Below are 17,867 nucleotides of genomic sequence, written 5' to 3' on the forward strand. Positions count from 1 at the left end.
AAGGATGAGTTTGGGTAAGGGTTTGACCAGGTAACAGTATTTGTGGGGCACGGATTTGAAGCCTGTTTGCTTTCAGGCACCTCTCTGCCTTCTGCAGTGTCCGCATCATCCCCTGGGCAGTGCTCCTCCCACCGACAGATGGCAGTGGGGACCTGGTAGCTGGCTGGCACAGCATACTTGGAGACCGAACTTGTCCCTTCATAATTTCCTGCTGAGTGTCTAGCACTGTGGAGTGCAGGCCGGGGAGAATGAGGAAGTACGTAACCTGTTCCCTCTGTTTGGGGAAGGGAGATCACGATGTTATCTGGCGAAGACACTCAGCTGATATTTGTCAATTGACACGCTGATCTGTGGGACAGAATTAGACTATAACCCAGGACTATATAATCAAGTGCTGGGTGGCGTGTTATACAGGCGGTAACAGCTGTCGATTTTTTCTTTTCAGGGTCTCTTGACCTTGATGCTGAAGGTCAATATGTGGCTTCTACCAGCTTGGGTCTGCTTATGGGCCGGACCACAAGTGAGGACAAACCCCCGGAGAATCAGGAAAGACCCTGCCGAGCGCTTGGAGCAGCTTCTCTGCTGCTTATTCAAAGTGCATGCCACGTACTGAGAAATGCATTTGAAACGGATTCTGCCTTTTTTTCAGCAGCTGCATCTCAGAAGAAGGGGAGGCGAGACTGACCTGGAGGCACAGGGAGACGGTCACGTGTGCTGAGCCCTGGAAACTACACACGGGGGCGCACCATCCGTGCACGCTGCTGACAGAGGGTCAAGAGAACTCTTGTCGCTGATGACTCTTTTGCAGGTTCTCACTGAAAAAAGTCATGATGGGACCCCAAAGGCAAATGTGCCCCTTGTGAAGACCAATGATCATAAATTCTCCTGCTCTCCAGACAGCTACAGCAAGACACCCAGAGGCTTTGCCAGGGAGACATCACTGCTGGCACCGCCTCGCATGGAGCCATGCTTAGGGGAGGGTGGCTGGCCGGTGCTGGGATGCGATGAAATCAGGACCAATTTCTGAAGAAAGCCTTGAAAACTTAAAATCAAACTACAAATTATGATGACTCATCCTTCCATAAATCCTGACTGTGGTGATTTCACTTGGTCTCAAGCAGAAAGCCATGTGCAGCTTCTGGGTCAAGTTTAAGTCCGCGTAGCTCCTCACTTAATGGTACAAAATTGCGGTTGACTTCTCCTTTTCTTCTCCTTCTCCTCTTCTTCCTCTTCCTCTGCCTCTCCTTCTTCTTTTTTCACTTTCCATATGTTTATCTCTTGACTCACCAATCTAATTTGATACATGACACAGTGTCTTCAGAGCAGTGCCCCATGGAGTTCATTGACTGCACGTAACAAACACATACTAAATATATCTGTTACTTGATGGATATATTGAGTTTCAGCTTTTTAGATCCCAGCAAGATGTTTCATATTGATTAAATATCACCTAATATAGATCCCATGGTCACTCAGCTCCAAGTGCACAAGAAAAGTCCCTTAAGGCTTTTGTTAGCTAGCTTTTAACCTCTGACCCTCTTAAGAGAGTTTCTTGTATCCCCATTTGCTCAGTCATCATCTTCCTTAATCTTTATTTTCTGCAGAGGCAGAACCCAGGTCCTCAAAGGCAAAGGAGGAATTTAATTCCATGGCTCCTCTCTGTGGATATGAGGTGGCACAGGGTCACATCTGTCGTGGCTCCAGCGCCATGCTCTGTCTCCAACACAGGCTCCCAGGGAGGTGTGGGAAGGCGGGCAGTGTTCCAAGTCTTTCCTCCGAACATCAGCTGGAAACACAAACTCACTCTGGAACTACGACCTGGACCTTGGTTTTAAGAGGAAGACAAAGATGTTAACAGCATTTGATGCTCATAACGTGTGACCGTGTCCCAGTTAGCTAATTTGTTGTTGATTAGCTGCTTGCATGAAGTACATCACCCTAAGTAACTTAGGTCTTTGCCTTCTAACAGCAGAAGTTTAGTGGCGGTCTGTGTTTAAGTAAGTCACACAAAGTTTCACTCAAAAGGGTACCAAAAAACTCCATCATTGAAAACAGAATTAGACACACTGGGTCCCCAAATTACAGACCCCAAATCCAGCTCCCCACCCCCATCTCCCATATTTAACATTGGGAGTATGCATGTGCACCAGAGGATTCATCCAAGCTGCTCAGGACATTGTCTCTGCTGCTGACAGAGACGCTGAACGCCACGCCCCCCGCCCCCTGCCCCAGCGCCACATCTGGTGAAACAGCAGAATATCAGCTCTGCAGCACCGTCAGCAGTGCATCCTGGCTGTCGTTATTTAGGTGCCGTCCTCTTGGGCAACTTGCTCCTACCCAGAGCTCTCCCCCACCTCCATCATGTTTCTCCACCGTTTCCGTCCACCTGCACCACCCAGAGTGTGCAAACCCAGAGGTCCCGAGGGTCCTCAGAACCCACAGAAAAGCCCCTCCAAGTGATCTCCTCTGGTCTGCGTATCCAAGGAGACCAGACCCAGCCTCTTCCCCTGCCTTATCGGCCCAGGAGCCCTGCCCTCTCTTCCTGCTTCTCTGAGCTTCTCCCCTGCGGAAGGGCCAAAAATTCATTTTCTGTGAACTTTCAGCCGTTCTGATGCTGACTGTATTACGAGAGAGTCTGCAATTTCTGGTGGAACCAGCTCTTGGGTCTTTCTACAACGTTTGGGGGCCAGATCTGTGTTCTCAGGTTCAGGCTCGCCACCCTAAAAACAAGAGCACTTTTGTGGGAATCGCCCCTTCCCCTTCCCTTCTGCACACTCTCTCTAGATTTCCACATTCTGGAGGAAAGCCAGGCTCCTTTCTTTTTCGTTGTTTTTACTGTAGCATTTCAAGCTAGCCCCGGCCGGTGTCCAGCTCTCTCTCTCTCCTCCCTTGGTCTTCCCCCTCCCGGCTCCTGTCCAAAGACTAAAGCTCTCCAGGAGTATTTATGGACCCGGGTATCTACCGTGACCTTGTGCTCACACTGATCCCTGGCTTGAGCTGCTCTGCTCTGCCAGTCACAAGGTGATGGGGGTGGGAGTGGGAGGACAGGGCATCACCCAGGAGCCGCGCATTTATTTATAGAACCGGCCTTTTCCTCTCCTTGGGGTTGTCTGTGAATGCAGCCGTTCCCAAATCCTCAGCAGCCTCTCTGGGAGACAGATGATGGCATTGGGGGGGGCCCAGAGTTCTCAGGTCAGGGCACCCAGGGACTGCTCCCCCCACCTCCGTGGGACAAACCCAAGGAGGCCCAGGTTCCTAGGGATGGTTGACTGCTCAGTATTACAACCTCCTTGGAGCCCCAGAGCTGTGGCCAGGTGCTCCTAGCCACGCTTTCCCCTGGGTTCAAAGTCAACTTTCTGGTCACCTCTCACCTGCGTCCTACCCGCAGGGTAACCCTTGCTGGATCTCCAGGCAGAGCCAGCCTCCCACGTACACCCCTCCCCTCCCCTGGGCACCGGACCCTCCCTGCGAGCCCTCCCTAGTGTTTTCCTCTCTGACCCACCCCCCCAGGCCATGGAGGGACCAGGACTGGCCTTGACTCCCTAATACTGAGCCTGGATTCGCAGAAGGCACTTGATGAAGGGTTCATTGAATGAATGGAAATTGCTGAAGACTCAGCAGTAGTCGACCACACACTGTAATGACCTTGGAGACTTTTTGATATAAAACAGTGGAAAGGGGAGAAAAAAATCCAACAAAACCAGCAGGAGGTGGGGAGGGGAGTGGATCTGCAGGTAAAGATGAAGGGAGGGAATGGAGAGGGGTGGAATCCCCAGTATTACCTTGAAGTCACCTGCGGTAACACTGACTCCTCCAGCCTTTGTTAACCCAAAGCAAGGGGACAGAGGTGCGTTCAGAGGCAAACCAACGAAGCTCTAGAGGTAGAACATTAGGCCTTGGCCTACAGAGGAGGGAGGAAGTCGGAGGTTTTGCAAAAGGGGAAGCAGCCTCCTGAAATTGCAGCAGGGGTAAGAGTGGCCTCCCCCAGGCCCCCAGCCCCCCAGGCCCCCAGCCCCCAGCCTGGTGAGTCCGCCTTCTCTCAGGCTGGGTGGTAGCATCTTCCTGATCCCCTTTTGACTGGATGTCCTTGGATTGTGACAAGTTGCTTCGAGGTCTGGATTCTGTGCAGTGCCTGGGGACACTAGGTGTCTCTGTATTTAGTATATAAATCAACCTCTAGCCAAGACATAGAAACAGCCTAAATGTCCATCAACAGATGACAGGATAAAGAAGAAGTGGTATATGTATACAACGGAATACTATTCAGCCCTAAAAACCGACAACATAACACCATTTGTAGCAACGTGGATGTTTCTGGAGAATGTCATTCTAAGTGAAGTAAGCCAGAAAGAGAAAGAAAAATACCATATTGAGATGGCTCATGTGTGGAATCTAAAAAACAAACAAACAAACAAACATAAATACAAAACAGAAACTGACTCATAGACATAGAATACAAACTTGTGGTTGCCAAGGGTGAGGGTAGGGAAGGGACAGACTGGGAGTTCAAAATTTGTAGATACTGACAGGCATATGTTGAATAGACAAACAAGATTATACTGTATAGCACAGGAAAATATATACAAGATCTTGTGGTAGCTCACAGTGAAAAAAAATGTGACAATGAATATATATGTTCATGTATAACTGAAAAATTGTGCTCTACACTGGAATTTGACACATTGTAAAATGACTATAATTCAATAAAAAAAGGTTAAAATTAAAATAAAATAAAATAAATCAACCTCACTTTTTTTTTTAATTTAATGGAGGCATTGGGGATTGAACCCAGGACCTTGTGAATGCTAAGCACACGCTCTACCACTTGAGCTGTATCTTCCCCACCACAACTTCATTTTTGAATTTACTTTTATACTTACAAGGCTGACTTCTATGCTGTAGGATCAAGCTGATAACAAAAGAACAAGACTGGGAATCAGGAAGCCTGGTTCCTCTCTCCCCTCGGGGGCCCAGCTAGCTGCCTGCACTGGCAGTTGGATTTTCAGCTTTTTTCCCTGTTCGGGAGGTCCTTATGAAGAAGGCCCACTTCGGTTTCTGTGTGACCCTTTTGAACCAACCTTGGAGCTGTTTTCCATTCCTAAGATTGTGCCTTGGTAAACTTGGACCTCCTTTGTAAGATCTCTCTGTGCGATCACCCTCTGTGAACTCCGAGGGCCAGAAAAGTATGATAAACAAAAGCTGCCCCGGAGGGAGTTTCTCAAGCTCCAAACGTTTGATCTCAAAATCTGGCTGAATTTATTGGCTGAAACCACCAGTGGCAGACTATTTCTGGTTGACCTCTCTGCTCTGGGCACCAGCCACCCCCAATCTGAACACTCAGCATCTCAGCCCTTCCCCGAGCCTCTGCACAGACACCTCTCCGGGGATACGCGCCCATGTTCTTCCTGGAACCAAATAACCCAAAAGAGCCTTAAAAAAATACATTTAATAGTTGGAGAGGCTCCCCTCTCCTTGTAGCTTCTGAGCTCATTGCCTCTGGGAACAAGTGACATTTAGATGCTGGTGTGTAAGTTGTTTTTTCTTTAGTTTAGTTTTCGTGTCCACATTCCTCTGCAAAGTATTTTCACATTTTTAAGGCAGCTTCCCTCAAGGGTCAAGTCAGACTGATTCCTCTTCTGTTCCCTTTATTTCCCCGCAGCTCAACTCGCTCTTACTCACCCACTTCCCCATTTCTCAAATTCAAACTCATTCTACTCTCGGTGAAGATATTTCCCCCAACTTTCTGGAATTTCCACTTCTCAAGGTTATGTCCCCTGGGCCACAGCCAAAGCTGGGCCCACCTGAGGAGTGAGGGCAGCGAAGGTCAGGAAGGGGTGGTCTCGGCTCCACGCAGGGGTCAGGGGGGGGCAGGGCTGCCCTGAAAAGGGGCCCAGGACCCACAGACAGGGTGAGAAGAGACGGGCGGGGGACCACCCCACCCACGACCCAGCAAAGGGAAGCAGCTTTCTAACTATGAGACTGCAGGAGGCTGCCAGTCACAACCAGAAAAGCAGGCAAGTCACACCCTGCCCTTCAGCCCCAAACTTGACCTCTCTGTAACAGGCCCATGAGGGTAACACCTCTTCTTCCAAGATTGCCATTGAGAGTTTTGTCTAATTTGCTGCAATTTTCCTAAACAGAGTATACCTCTTTTTTTTTTTTTTAAACTATTTCCATTTATTTTTTGATGGAGGTACTAGGGATTGAACCCAGGACTTCATGCATGCTAGGCATGCGCTCTACCACTGAGCCATCCCCACCCGACTCTCAGTTATAAAACTCTCATCAGGGCACCATGAACAGTCACAACTGGGACAGGTCACAACTCCAGGGGGCGCCATTCGTGTAGACTACAACATAACTATCACAATAGCAAGCACCTCTCCTCCTTAAAACTTAGAGACATTTGAAATTTTTCTTCTAAAGGTAAACTGGTTGAGTGGAAAGAAGACATAAGTAACAATCCCATCACGGCCACAAAACGACTTTGTGGCCCCGGCAGGTCCCCATGTCTCACATCTGCCAAATAAGGGAGTTGGGACGAGACCATCTCCCAGGGTCCTGCCCTCTGTCAATGACATCTTCTTTTCTTTTTTTGTTTTTTTGTTTTTGTTTTCGATTTTGTTTTTGTTTTGGCAATGACATTTTCTGATCAGCAGAAAGTGAGATTTCTCTCATCAGTAAGTTACATGAAGGGGAGGTTTTGATTCGTCATTTTCGTCTATCACCCCTCCAGCATCTGAAGTTGCTCAGCCCGGTTCTGACTTAAACACTCTTCCTCGCGAGGCTGTGGATTTTTGCAGTCCAGTGAATGGGGACTCATCAATGCCAATTTTCTTTCTTGGTTTTCTGAGCTTTGGATCTTCGCTGCACTGTTAAAATCAGAGGCCCTAATTTGAGGAATTAACTGAGGTGGTCCCTGGAGGTTCAACAGCAGCTGTGGCCTTTCAGGGTCTCACTTTTGCAAAGAGAGGGGAAAAAAAAAAAAAAAAGGCAGGAAGGTTGACGAGATAACTTGAGGAGACAAAGCATTCCATTCTAGGTTTTTGGCCGTGGGGCTGAGTCATGGCTCCTCCTGGGTTTTGTTCCCTATCAAATCACAACTTGGCCAAAATTTTCTGCCAGAGGTCATCAGCCAGGGCTGCGGAGGGCAGTGGAGAGACGCGTCCTGGGCCAATCCCAGAGCAGTTCTGTGGTACCAAGTCCCGGGAAGGAGGCTCAGGAGAGACGCCTCTTCTCAGCTGGCTGCATCCAAGCATTTGTCAGGAGCTCCAGCTGTGAGGAGACAAGCTCATAAACAGTCCTTCTGAGCCCTGAGGTCGATCTGTAATGTGACACATGTGCAGAATTGGGAGATTAAAGCAGTGCTTCTCAACCACTGGGGGGAGGGCGTGGGGGGGTGCGTGACACTGTCAGGCTTCTATTCCAAATGAATACTTAGAGCACTAAAATTTGAAAGTGATGTTTAGAAAATTCAGAGTGGATTCAAGGTCACCTTTCAATACTGAAAAAACATTTTAAAGTCCTCTGCAGGAATTCCTCTGAAGGAGGGAACTGTTTTTGTTTAGAAAAGTACCTTGAAGGGACATTTAGGTTTTAAAAGATGGGACAGAGCCTAAAAAGACAGACCCAGGGGAGGAATTATTGAACTGTTGTGCATAATAAAGAGGAAGAAATGTGGTTTTTTTGTTTGTTATTTTTCTAAAAGCTAAAAAAATTTTTTTTAATTGAAGTATAGTTGTTTCACAATGTTCTGTTAGTTTCTGGTGTACAGCATTGTGATTTAGTTTTATATATATATATATTTTCATTACAGGTTATTACAAGATATTAAATACAGTTCCCTGTTCTATACAGTAAGACCTTGTTGGGGTTTTTTTGTTTATTATTGTTGTTGGAAATAGTTCAACCAAGAGGTGGAATGGTAGTGGGGTCTGTGCGATGCAATTGGAAACGGAGACCCCAGAGTTTGGTCACCTACCTAGGCTTCCAGCTATGAAGCCTGTCATGATGCACTTTGTGATAAAGCAAATTTAGTTAGAAGAGAATTGGTACTTGGCTCCCCTCCTCTGCCCAACTCCCATCCTTATCCAGAGTTGGGCTAAGTTTCTTTCTTTTTTTTTTAATTGTGGTAAAATATATGTAACTTAAAATTTCCTCTTATAACCATTTTTAAGTGACAGTTCACAGCAGTGTGGCTGTGCTGGGCTCAGGGTCTCACTTCCTCTGGGGGGAGGGGAGGACTGTGGGAGGGGGCGGCACAGCCTCAGAAGACAGAGGGTGCTTTCATGCCCCGTGATCTCCCTGCCCGTCTCCTTGGCACCATCTAACTAGGAGGTTCCTGAAGTTGGGGCTACCATCCTGGAAGGCCGGCTAACCCCAGGATGGGAGACTGACGCTATGGATGGTTAAGCCAGAGTGGTCAGTCACCACTCGGGGGATGGGGCCGAACCATAGGATGGAATTACAGCACACAGCTGGACCTCTGGAACGCCTGGCCTGCAAGTGGAACAAGCTCACCTCTGGTCATTTCATTAACCAATCTGCGTTTTGGGGGACTGAACACGTGGACTCCATGTGTTACCTGTGGAGGAGTTTACTGTGCATACAGCTGTATAGGTAGTACCTAGCACACAAGCACTCAGGAGGTACTAGGTATTACCAGCCCTGTCTAATGCTCAAAGTTGAGTGGTTGCATTCCTGGGATGTTTACCTGTTCTGCAGTCATTCTACAGCCACAGGGTTTACATTATTATTATTATATTATTACTACTACTACTTTGGTGAAGACGTCTTTAAAAAGATGCTAAGTACACATTTCAGTCACTGCAGGTATAGGGACTTAGGAACAGCCATCGGATCCAGAGTGAAGAACAAGAATTCACTGGAGGAAGGAAGCTGGCTCCAAGTTCACCATAAGCAGGGAAGCCAGTGTGGAATTCTCAGTGATCTGGGGAGGGCACTGGGCTTTCCATTAACCAGGGGCCGGAGATTCGAGTGAGTCCTGCCAGAAGCATCATCAAGTGTCAGGGAGAACCCTCGGTGATAACTAAGCCAGGCGTAAAGTCATCTTTCTAATGGGAGAGAAGGGCATGCCCTGCGGGGACTGTGCAAATCAGGTGTTCTGCCTGAGGGAGCACATGGTATGAGAGCCTCGTTCTTCACCCGTGCAGAGCACGGACCCTGAGCCAGCCCCTCTGGACTCTCACTCTGGCTCTGCCACAGGCCAGCAGAGGTCCCCCTGGCTGATGTCCGAGGGAAAGGAAGTCCCCAGCTAATGAAAAGGCAGGACATTTCTCTTACCGCACAGCTGGCTCCTTACAAATCGAAGGATGTACCCCAGTATGTCTTCCTTTGTTCCTCCGAAGTTTCTGCTAATTGCTTTTTGTTTCAGGGCTGAGCTCTGAGCGGGGAAGAGCCCGTAGCAGAAAATAATGACACCACCACCTGAAATGAAGGCAATGATGGCAGAGCCTTCTAACCAAAGACCCCTTGGCCCGACTGGGGCAGGAGCTGTCTCTTCCGGCCACCCTGGCTGACGGCTCTCCGCTCCCTCGAGAGCTTTTCTTCCCTTCTCTCCGCTCAAGCGCTTTCCTTCCATTTCCCCTTCGGAGCAGTAAAGCGGCTGTTCATTTGGTCCCTCTGCCTCTGCTGTGTGAATTCTTTCCCAGCCAGGGGGACAAGGACCCACACTTCAGTGGGCTTCCTAATTCAGGGGTCCCTCCAACTGCTAACTGTATGAAGAAGATCTTCAGTGCATAAAACATAAATTTTATGGACACACACTAGTACTGACTTCCGCCAGAAAAAGATTGTGAAAGACTGAAATAGGCAGGAAAAAAAAAGCTTGGTGAGGACTCAGATCAGCTGCCCCATCTCTGTTCTCTTCACTCTCACCTTCAAGTTCCTTTCAACTCTGTAAATCGTAGAAACCGATGCTAGTGGAAACGATCCTTGTCCCTGGACGTGTGTCTGTGTCAGAGAGGACGCAACTGATTATTGCCTTGCGGCCACACTTCGTCTGTACCTATTCATAAGTTTATTTCAGAATTCCTTATTCTCTCAATCTGTCTAGGCTCTTTGAGTTCTCCTTGGCATCACTCATTTTACTGGTCCCCTCATTCATTAATGAGTTTAATAAAATCTTTGACATGTGTTCATTTTTTACATCTGTATAGAAAGCATGGTTATGCCCTTTTCTAAAAATTATTTCAACACTTCATAAGGTAAAAATTAAAAAAAAAAAGACTTATTCCAGATGGGGGAAAATAAAAAACCACTTCATGGGGTTATTGTGAAAATGAAGGGGGTTCACGCATGTACAATCCTCAGAGTGGTGCTTGGCATGTAGAAGCACCAGGGGTTTGTGATTACTGTTATTTTCTAGATTACAGTCCTCAGTACCCTAGGATCTAATTATTAATGTCCATCTCCCTCTAGTGTGCAGGGGCCGTTAGGATAGGAACTTTGCAGCCCAGAGCCCAGTAGAACCAAGAGCCAAGAAAGAACACGGTAGACCCTCAATAGATGACCTGAATCGTATAACACAGGTTGGCAAATTAGTTTTTGTAAAGGACCAGGTAGTTACTAATGTAGACTTTGTGAGTCAAAAGGTCTCCATCCAACTGCTTGATTCTGTGGGGATGGAGAAGCACCACAGACGTTACATACACGAATGGGTGGGGCTGTGTTACAATGAAACTTGATAGACTCTGAAATTTGAATTTAATATAATTTTCATACGACATGAAATATTATTCTGCCTTTGATTTTTTTCAACCATTTAAAAATGTAAAAGCCATTCTTAGCTTGAGGGCTGTCGATAAACAGGCAGTAGGCTCGATTTGGCCCCAGGCCATGGTTTACTGAGCCCTGAATCAGATCCTGGGTCTGTCAAAGGCCAGAATTATGTCTTCTTCATATAACCTTTAATCTAGTCCTTTTCGAGTAATTGATGTTCACATGTTTGTGGAATTAACTAACACTTGGATAAAGGCAAAAGGGAGACGTTTTAGGAGAGTAACTTGCAGAGTCAGTTCAGAAAGATTCAATCTGGGATGACAGGAGTTTAGCGGGCTTGGCTCAGCCTGTCGTGTGGCTGGGGTGGGAGCCACGAGTCCTAACTGCATCAAGCAAATGCTCCGCCATCATCACTCTTAACTGAAATCTTAAGTGACGCTGATGATTTTATAGCGTCCTGGAAACTGCCTTAGATCCTTTTAAAATAATAAATAATAGTAAATAAAATAGAATTGAAAACAAAACAGAATTTTAAATAAAATAGAATTTTAAATCATAAATAAAACAGAATGATAAATTCGTCTAAGGAGAAAGTACATGCTGATCAGAAAATGTGACCAGAATCACATTACAAGATATCTCCTCCCAGATAAGCTAGAAAAACTGTCGGACTGGGCAATTTCATAGACCAGAGATAGGAATTTTCCAGAGTCAGGAAACTAGCACATCAGTATCCAAAAGCACAGAGGCCCAGAATTTGATCCACCTACGGAGTTGAAAAGGACCCAGCTGGGACCTCCAGATGCTGCCGGCTTCGCCTCCTGGCACTGACGCCTCCCTCCCCCTCCCCCGGACTGTCTCCCAGACACACAAAAGCATTTGCCTCCAGCAAGGGAACCCGCTCCTCCCTGAAGATCACACGGCCCCACACAAAGACATGGCTGGCTGTATTTTTGCTTAGGGGTTCATGATTCCGTCTCTCTCTCTCTCTCTCTCTCTTTTTTGTGCTACTGATTTCTTTTAGGGCTCAGGCAAAAGTTAATTTGGAGGGTGAACTTTCAAACAGGAATCCTATAAAGAGCAGCAGTTCTCAGTGCAGGACTGTGACCAAACAAATTCGGAAAACTGCTATAGCAGGAGAACCTCTCTGGAAAATGAAGGAAGCCTGAACAGAAACTGGAAAAGAGCTCAAGTTTTAAAGATCCATGGAACATGACAGAATGCCTAAACACGTACGCGGTTTCAGAAAGAACAGACTCACAGAGCGAGTCCCAACTTCTGGCAATTTACCAGTGAGGAAAGAGGATCAGGCATCTCAGGGACTATCCACAGCCCCATTGTGCTGGCTGAGCCTTCAACCAAGCTCTCTTCTTCAACTTGACTCAGGCCCTTTGCATAGAAGATGCAGAGAGGAAAAGGGAGGGGCCTTTCTTTGATCTAAGACAAATGATCACCTGTTGATTTGCAGCTTTAAAAAGATTTAAGGTAATTTCTCTTCCTGGGAACAAGATAGCCCACAACTCCACCACTTGGTGACAAGCCACAGTGATGCTTGTTTCTAAGATGGGTGGTGAGCACAGATCCTTCCTTGTCCCTTCTTGCATCAGACCACACACTGCAATAATGTTTGAAGGAAGGGGGCAGCACTGTTGGAAAGAAATGAGCAAAGCCTCTCCCATCATCACCAAGAAATGATTCTTCCATCAGCACCCACGGGGGACGTGGCATATGGGAAACACTCAATAAATTCTCCCACTGTCTTGGACACAGTAAGAGTGGAAGAAGAAATAGGGAAGGGTAGGGGCAGAGAGCTCGCCACAAAAGAAGGAAAGTTTATAGGATCCACTTTCCTGTACTTCTGCAATGATTCCAAAATAGCTGTAAGATATTTAGAGAAGCCTGTGGTTATTTCAACAAATATTCCAACTGACCAATTATTCTCCCGGACCCCTGAAATTCTCTGATTTCTATCCACGTGACATTGCGGTGAACCTCTCTGTTTTCTCCTTACATTTATTTCCTTAATTCAATCTCTCGGATTCAACTTCAAGCTTTATTGCACTTCTGAAAACATGTGGTCACCTCGGGACTGAGTCACTCACTCATCTCCCGCCTGTGGACCGGTCGCTTGTGGCTACTGAGCTGAAAAAGGATGCCTTGGTGGTAACAATCACCCTGGTCTCCGTTAGGATTTGCATGAGGGATCTCAGTGACTGCAGATACGAACCGTTTCTCGTTTTGAATTGAACTGTGCCAAGAGAACTGAGTATAATCGAGGAGAATTCTTGCTCCTAACAAAGGTTTCATTTTTTTCAGATGTGAATCAGGTTCATTATTTTTTTTTTAAAGCAGTAACAAAACAGAAGTGGGGCTTTTGAACATGTAGCTCCCTCTCTGCTGCCACGAAGTGGGAAGGGGGCTAGTAAAGAAGAATTTTGCTTTTATTTTTTGAACACACTTTATTTTTTAGAGCAGTTTTCGGGTCACAGGATTTTATTCTCCATACGCTCTCCTGCTAACTTCCTCTCTTCTCCTCTCCCTCTTGACTGAGCATTAGAAAGGAATTTTTACTCTGTCCCGTTTTCAGAATGCAGCTTCGTGCTCCTGTTCTCAAGTTTGGATTTCTTTAAGTTACTATAAACCGTGGTGCCTGGTTACCGAGTGTTTTAACTCTGTAGCTTACTTTTAAAAGATGGATATTGCCGTCATAAGTTATTTTTGACTCTCATAAAACCCTTGACTGATTCAACAAACTTCCTCCCCCATAACCTGAAGTTAATGGCTTTTTAACCACTTTAAAACTTTTTTTTTCTTTTGGACTTTTCAAGCCCCCAACTTAAAACCCAGTACACACTTACACACACATGTAAGTGAAATAAAATTCCAACCCAGTACACACTTACATACACATGTAAGTGAAATAAAAGTTCCACAAAACAATGTTTTCTTTCACTGTTTACTCATACAAACACTCTTTTTTTTCTGGCCTCTTCTAATCCACAGCCTCTATAAATGGGGTTTGACCTGCTGTTTGAAAACCACGGCCGGCAAGACTGACTGCAAGTCTTTGGGAGTGGAGCCCCCTAGTGACCATCCACACACATTAAATCATATTTTAGACATCTTATTTTTCCCGAAAATTGGGGTTATTACAAAGATCAACCAAGAGGGAGAAAGAAAAAAAAATAATGTGTCAGGGGAAAAAAAAATCAGAATTTCAGAAGACCTTACAGTCAGTGCCAGTTCTGGGGTTGAAACAGATCGCTTTCATCTTGGCACGCCACCACGAAGCTGGACAGATCTGTCCAGACTCAGGGTTTTAGAAAAATATTGTGATTATGCCTGAATGCACCAAATTAGCTAAGTGTGCTGTCATTTTTGGTGTCTAGAACAAAAATGCCTTTTGGGATCTACACGGTGTTTTGCAATTGCTTATTTGTGACTGTGAGTTTGCACATCTTAAGGACTCGACACATTTTGTCAGCCTAGTCTAGAAATGCAGACAGCGCAGGCTGGCCGTGTTCACAGGGCGTGCAGCTGAACTGCGAGGCCTGTGGGCAGATTCCTGGGAAAATGTTGCGCTTGTGTTGGCTGGAGTCAGGGGTGCGGCCGCTGTAACGGAGACAGGAAGACAAGAGCACAGCCATTTTGGAAAAGGACTCGGGAACAGCCTTGGGCAAAAAAAGACCTTGCAAGCTAAAGAAGAAACGTCCTGGGGGCCTGAGTCCCAGAGACAAAAACCAGGCTCGCAGGAATAAAAGATTAACTTTATCTGTTACCAGAAGCTCAACCATAAATTTTAACCTTATCTGTTCTGGTGCTTTTTTGCAGAAAGTCCTCAGGCACTCCGTTCCCCTCACAGAAGCACCCCCTACTCCTGAGAACCACCTCGGAGCATCCCCTGCTACTGATCGAAGAAGTCTGATGTTTCTGGGAATTATCAGTGATCATGGGACAAACCTTCCCTTTTGTTATAAAAGCAACTCGCCTCTTTTACTCGGAGAGCTGGCACTCCCCACCCCGCTGCCTTCTCCTTTATGCAAAAACCATCTCTTTAACAAAAAGTTTGCTTGCCTAAGAGTCTTGTGGAAGCGATATCCATTTTTGCGGTATTGCTGTCCAAGAATCCGGAGAGGGACTGGTAACAATGACACTCACTCTTGGCAAAGGCCTCAGAGGACAGACCCAGCTTCTTCACCCTGAGGACAAAACCAAGGTCCACAGAGCTGCAGTCGCCGGAGAAAATGAGAGCATGGCCTTGGATGTTGGTCTGGGGCTGGCGGCCCGGGCCTCTCCCCGTCCTGGGTGATGTGGACAGGCATTCACCTCTCCAAATGCTGTAGGCACAGGCTTCGTGGCACAAAGCCCTGCAGACCCATCATCCTGTGGCAAGTCCGCTACCGTCAGGACAACTCGGGCCTTTTCAGAATGGTTTTGAAAGAAACACTGGGAGACTTTGGTCTTACCGTTAGCACTTCACAGATTGTAAAATCTCTAATCACAGAAAAGGATCTTCTAGCATTCCCAGTTCAGATGAAGGTGTTAAGGGCCTGTCCAAGGCAGCTGACCAAAACTAGGACCAGAAACCATGTCTCAGCCTTTATGCCAAAACTGTTTCTGCGAACGAGGATGGCAGAAGGAACTGGAGCTCTGATTTCCCTGATGCCGCCTGCCTTCCCAACAGTCATGAATTATGCATCTTTTCTTTTAACGGAGGGACTGGGGATTGAACCCAGGACCTTGCACATGCTAAGCATGTGCTCTACCACCCTGCTATACCCACTCCCCCAAATTATGCATCTTTGTGTTTCATGTTCTTAACACCACTGAACTTTGGTGATGTCATTATGCAAGTTTCTCTGATATCCACTGAATATTCCCACTTGAGATGAGAAAAGAGCAAGAAAATTCATTCAGTGAATAAAAAGTTCCTCCTTGGCCCTGTCCCTGCTGAAGAACATATTCCAAAGTATTCCCAGGATGTAGTGCCTTTAAGAATGAGATCTGAGATCAGAGACCTGCCTGGATTCTCATGCCAGCCACCTTCTTGGCTGACTGATGTTTATAGTTTCTGGGAAAGAGTAGTTTTATAATTAGCATATGGTTTATATTTAAATGAAGCTTCAGTTAAACTTCAAAACATTTCTGTTTAACTAGCATGAGAAATTTTTGCATGTTTCCCTTTAACTCTGCAAATGCAGTTAAAAATTTGGTAAGTGAATGAATGAATGTAGAAAAAACATTCATTCTACAGTCTTTGGTTTTGACTCATTCTTAAATTACCTACAAACATTAAGAATGATAGAATTATACTGCTATCCAAAGCTGGGAGAACTTGGATTTAAAGAGTTCCCAAAGGACCAAGGGGCAATTAATTTCATTGCTCATTTTGAGTGACAGCAACAATGGTCAGTAATGCACAAGTGGATGCCCCACATCTCCTTCTGGGCCTCAGTTTCTTCATTTGTAAAAGCACTTCTGTTGACTAGATCAAGTTTTTGCATCCTATTTTTTGTTGTGACCCAGCACACATTTATTTATATCTGAAACAAATTTCATGAAGCAATACTTATCCTTAACTTCTACAATGCACTCTATTTCCTGCTGCATTTTCTCTTCATTTACACTAATTTATTATGTACTTATTAATTTAATAAAAGTTTGCCACATCCTTACTCCGGACGGTTCAGGGGCACACTAGAGAGAAATATTCTTTTTAGGAACTTAATAGGCTGCCGCGTGTCTTACGATGCGGGAAAGAGAAAGCAACCCTGCTCTGATTTTCCTTAGTGGATCCCCCACTAAGCCACATGGATGGAGCCTTAACTGGCCTCTTAATTGATCGTTTCCTGTAATAAAACTCACGACATTTCCTGCCCAGTCTCTTACCCCTTTAAGTGGAGAGCTGGCTTGCTTGGTACTGAGAAAATTTTTCCTGTTATTAACCTAGAAGAAACATAAAACATCAACTCTTTTCTGCGGGCTTTGCTGCAATGTTTACACAGTCTGGCGGATCCTGTGTCCTTCAGAGTTGGAAAGCTGGGGGTGGGGGTGGTGGACTGACTTAGGTTCTTACGACTTGAAATATACCAGAGCAGACAAGCAGTCTGTAAGCAAAACCGAAAAGCACCCAATTAAATACTGTGTTTGCACAGATGCAAAGGCATGGAAATTTATATGGTAAGGTCCGAATTCCAAAGTTTGTTTTGTTTTTTTTAATTACACACCCAACCAAAGGCATGAAATCCCACAGAATGAGTGTAGCCAAAATGTCATCTTTTCTTTTTTTTAGACTGAATCATGGAGCCTGTAAAAGCGAGGCTGTCGTAAATTTTCATGTTCAGGGATAAAATGACACAATGCGGGCAGTGGGGGCAAGGAGGGGAATCATCCACACGGCCACATCTAACAGTGGTAAACAGTCTTTATTCAGGCAATGAAACATGGAAAAAATATATTAGTAATCATTATAATAATTTCATTTGTGTGAGTATAACTTTTACAAATATTTACCTGACATATAAAAGGGCAATTACTTGTGCATATAAAACTTATGTAGAGGCTCATTCCACGCGACACAATCCCGGGAGCAGTAGTCAGTGCAGCGTTACGTTCCTCTGGACGAGGCTCCTTACACACTTCGTGGCACCCGTGGGGACACAGGGGAAGCAGATGTGCAAGTCATTAACATTTACTCGTTGGCACATGAGTACACGTGGGGAATCTACTGGCGAACACACACTTGCTGAGAGCGACACGGAGAAGTTTGCTGTGACCTCTGAGATGTAAAAGAAATGCCCGCGTCCTGTCCCACTGGGTGAGAAGGGCCCAGGCTGAGGCAGCCTGTCTCACCTGCAGACTGCCCTGTGTCTGGACGGCGGGCTGGTTCCGGAGCTCACATTTTATATGACCACTAGAAAACTACTCACACAGTTGACTGGTTAACAATGTGACTGGGAAATGCCTTTGGGGGCACTTTTCAGATACCACTGAAAGGCAGAAGGGGGAGAACGTGGCGTCTTTAACCTTCGGAAGTGAAGAATCACTACAGGGATGGTTCAAAGCCACACCTCAGCACCAGGCCGGGCCTCCTCCAACTGAGTTAAAGCAGCAGACAGACTGCCACA

The sequence above is a fragment of the Camelus ferus genome, chromosome 26 (assembly GCF_009834535.1).
Source record: "Camelus ferus isolate YT-003-E chromosome 26, BCGSAC_Cfer_1.0, whole genome shotgun sequence".
In the NCBI taxonomy this organism is placed as follows: domain Eukaryota; kingdom Metazoa; phylum Chordata; class Mammalia; order Artiodactyla; family Camelidae; genus Camelus; species Camelus ferus.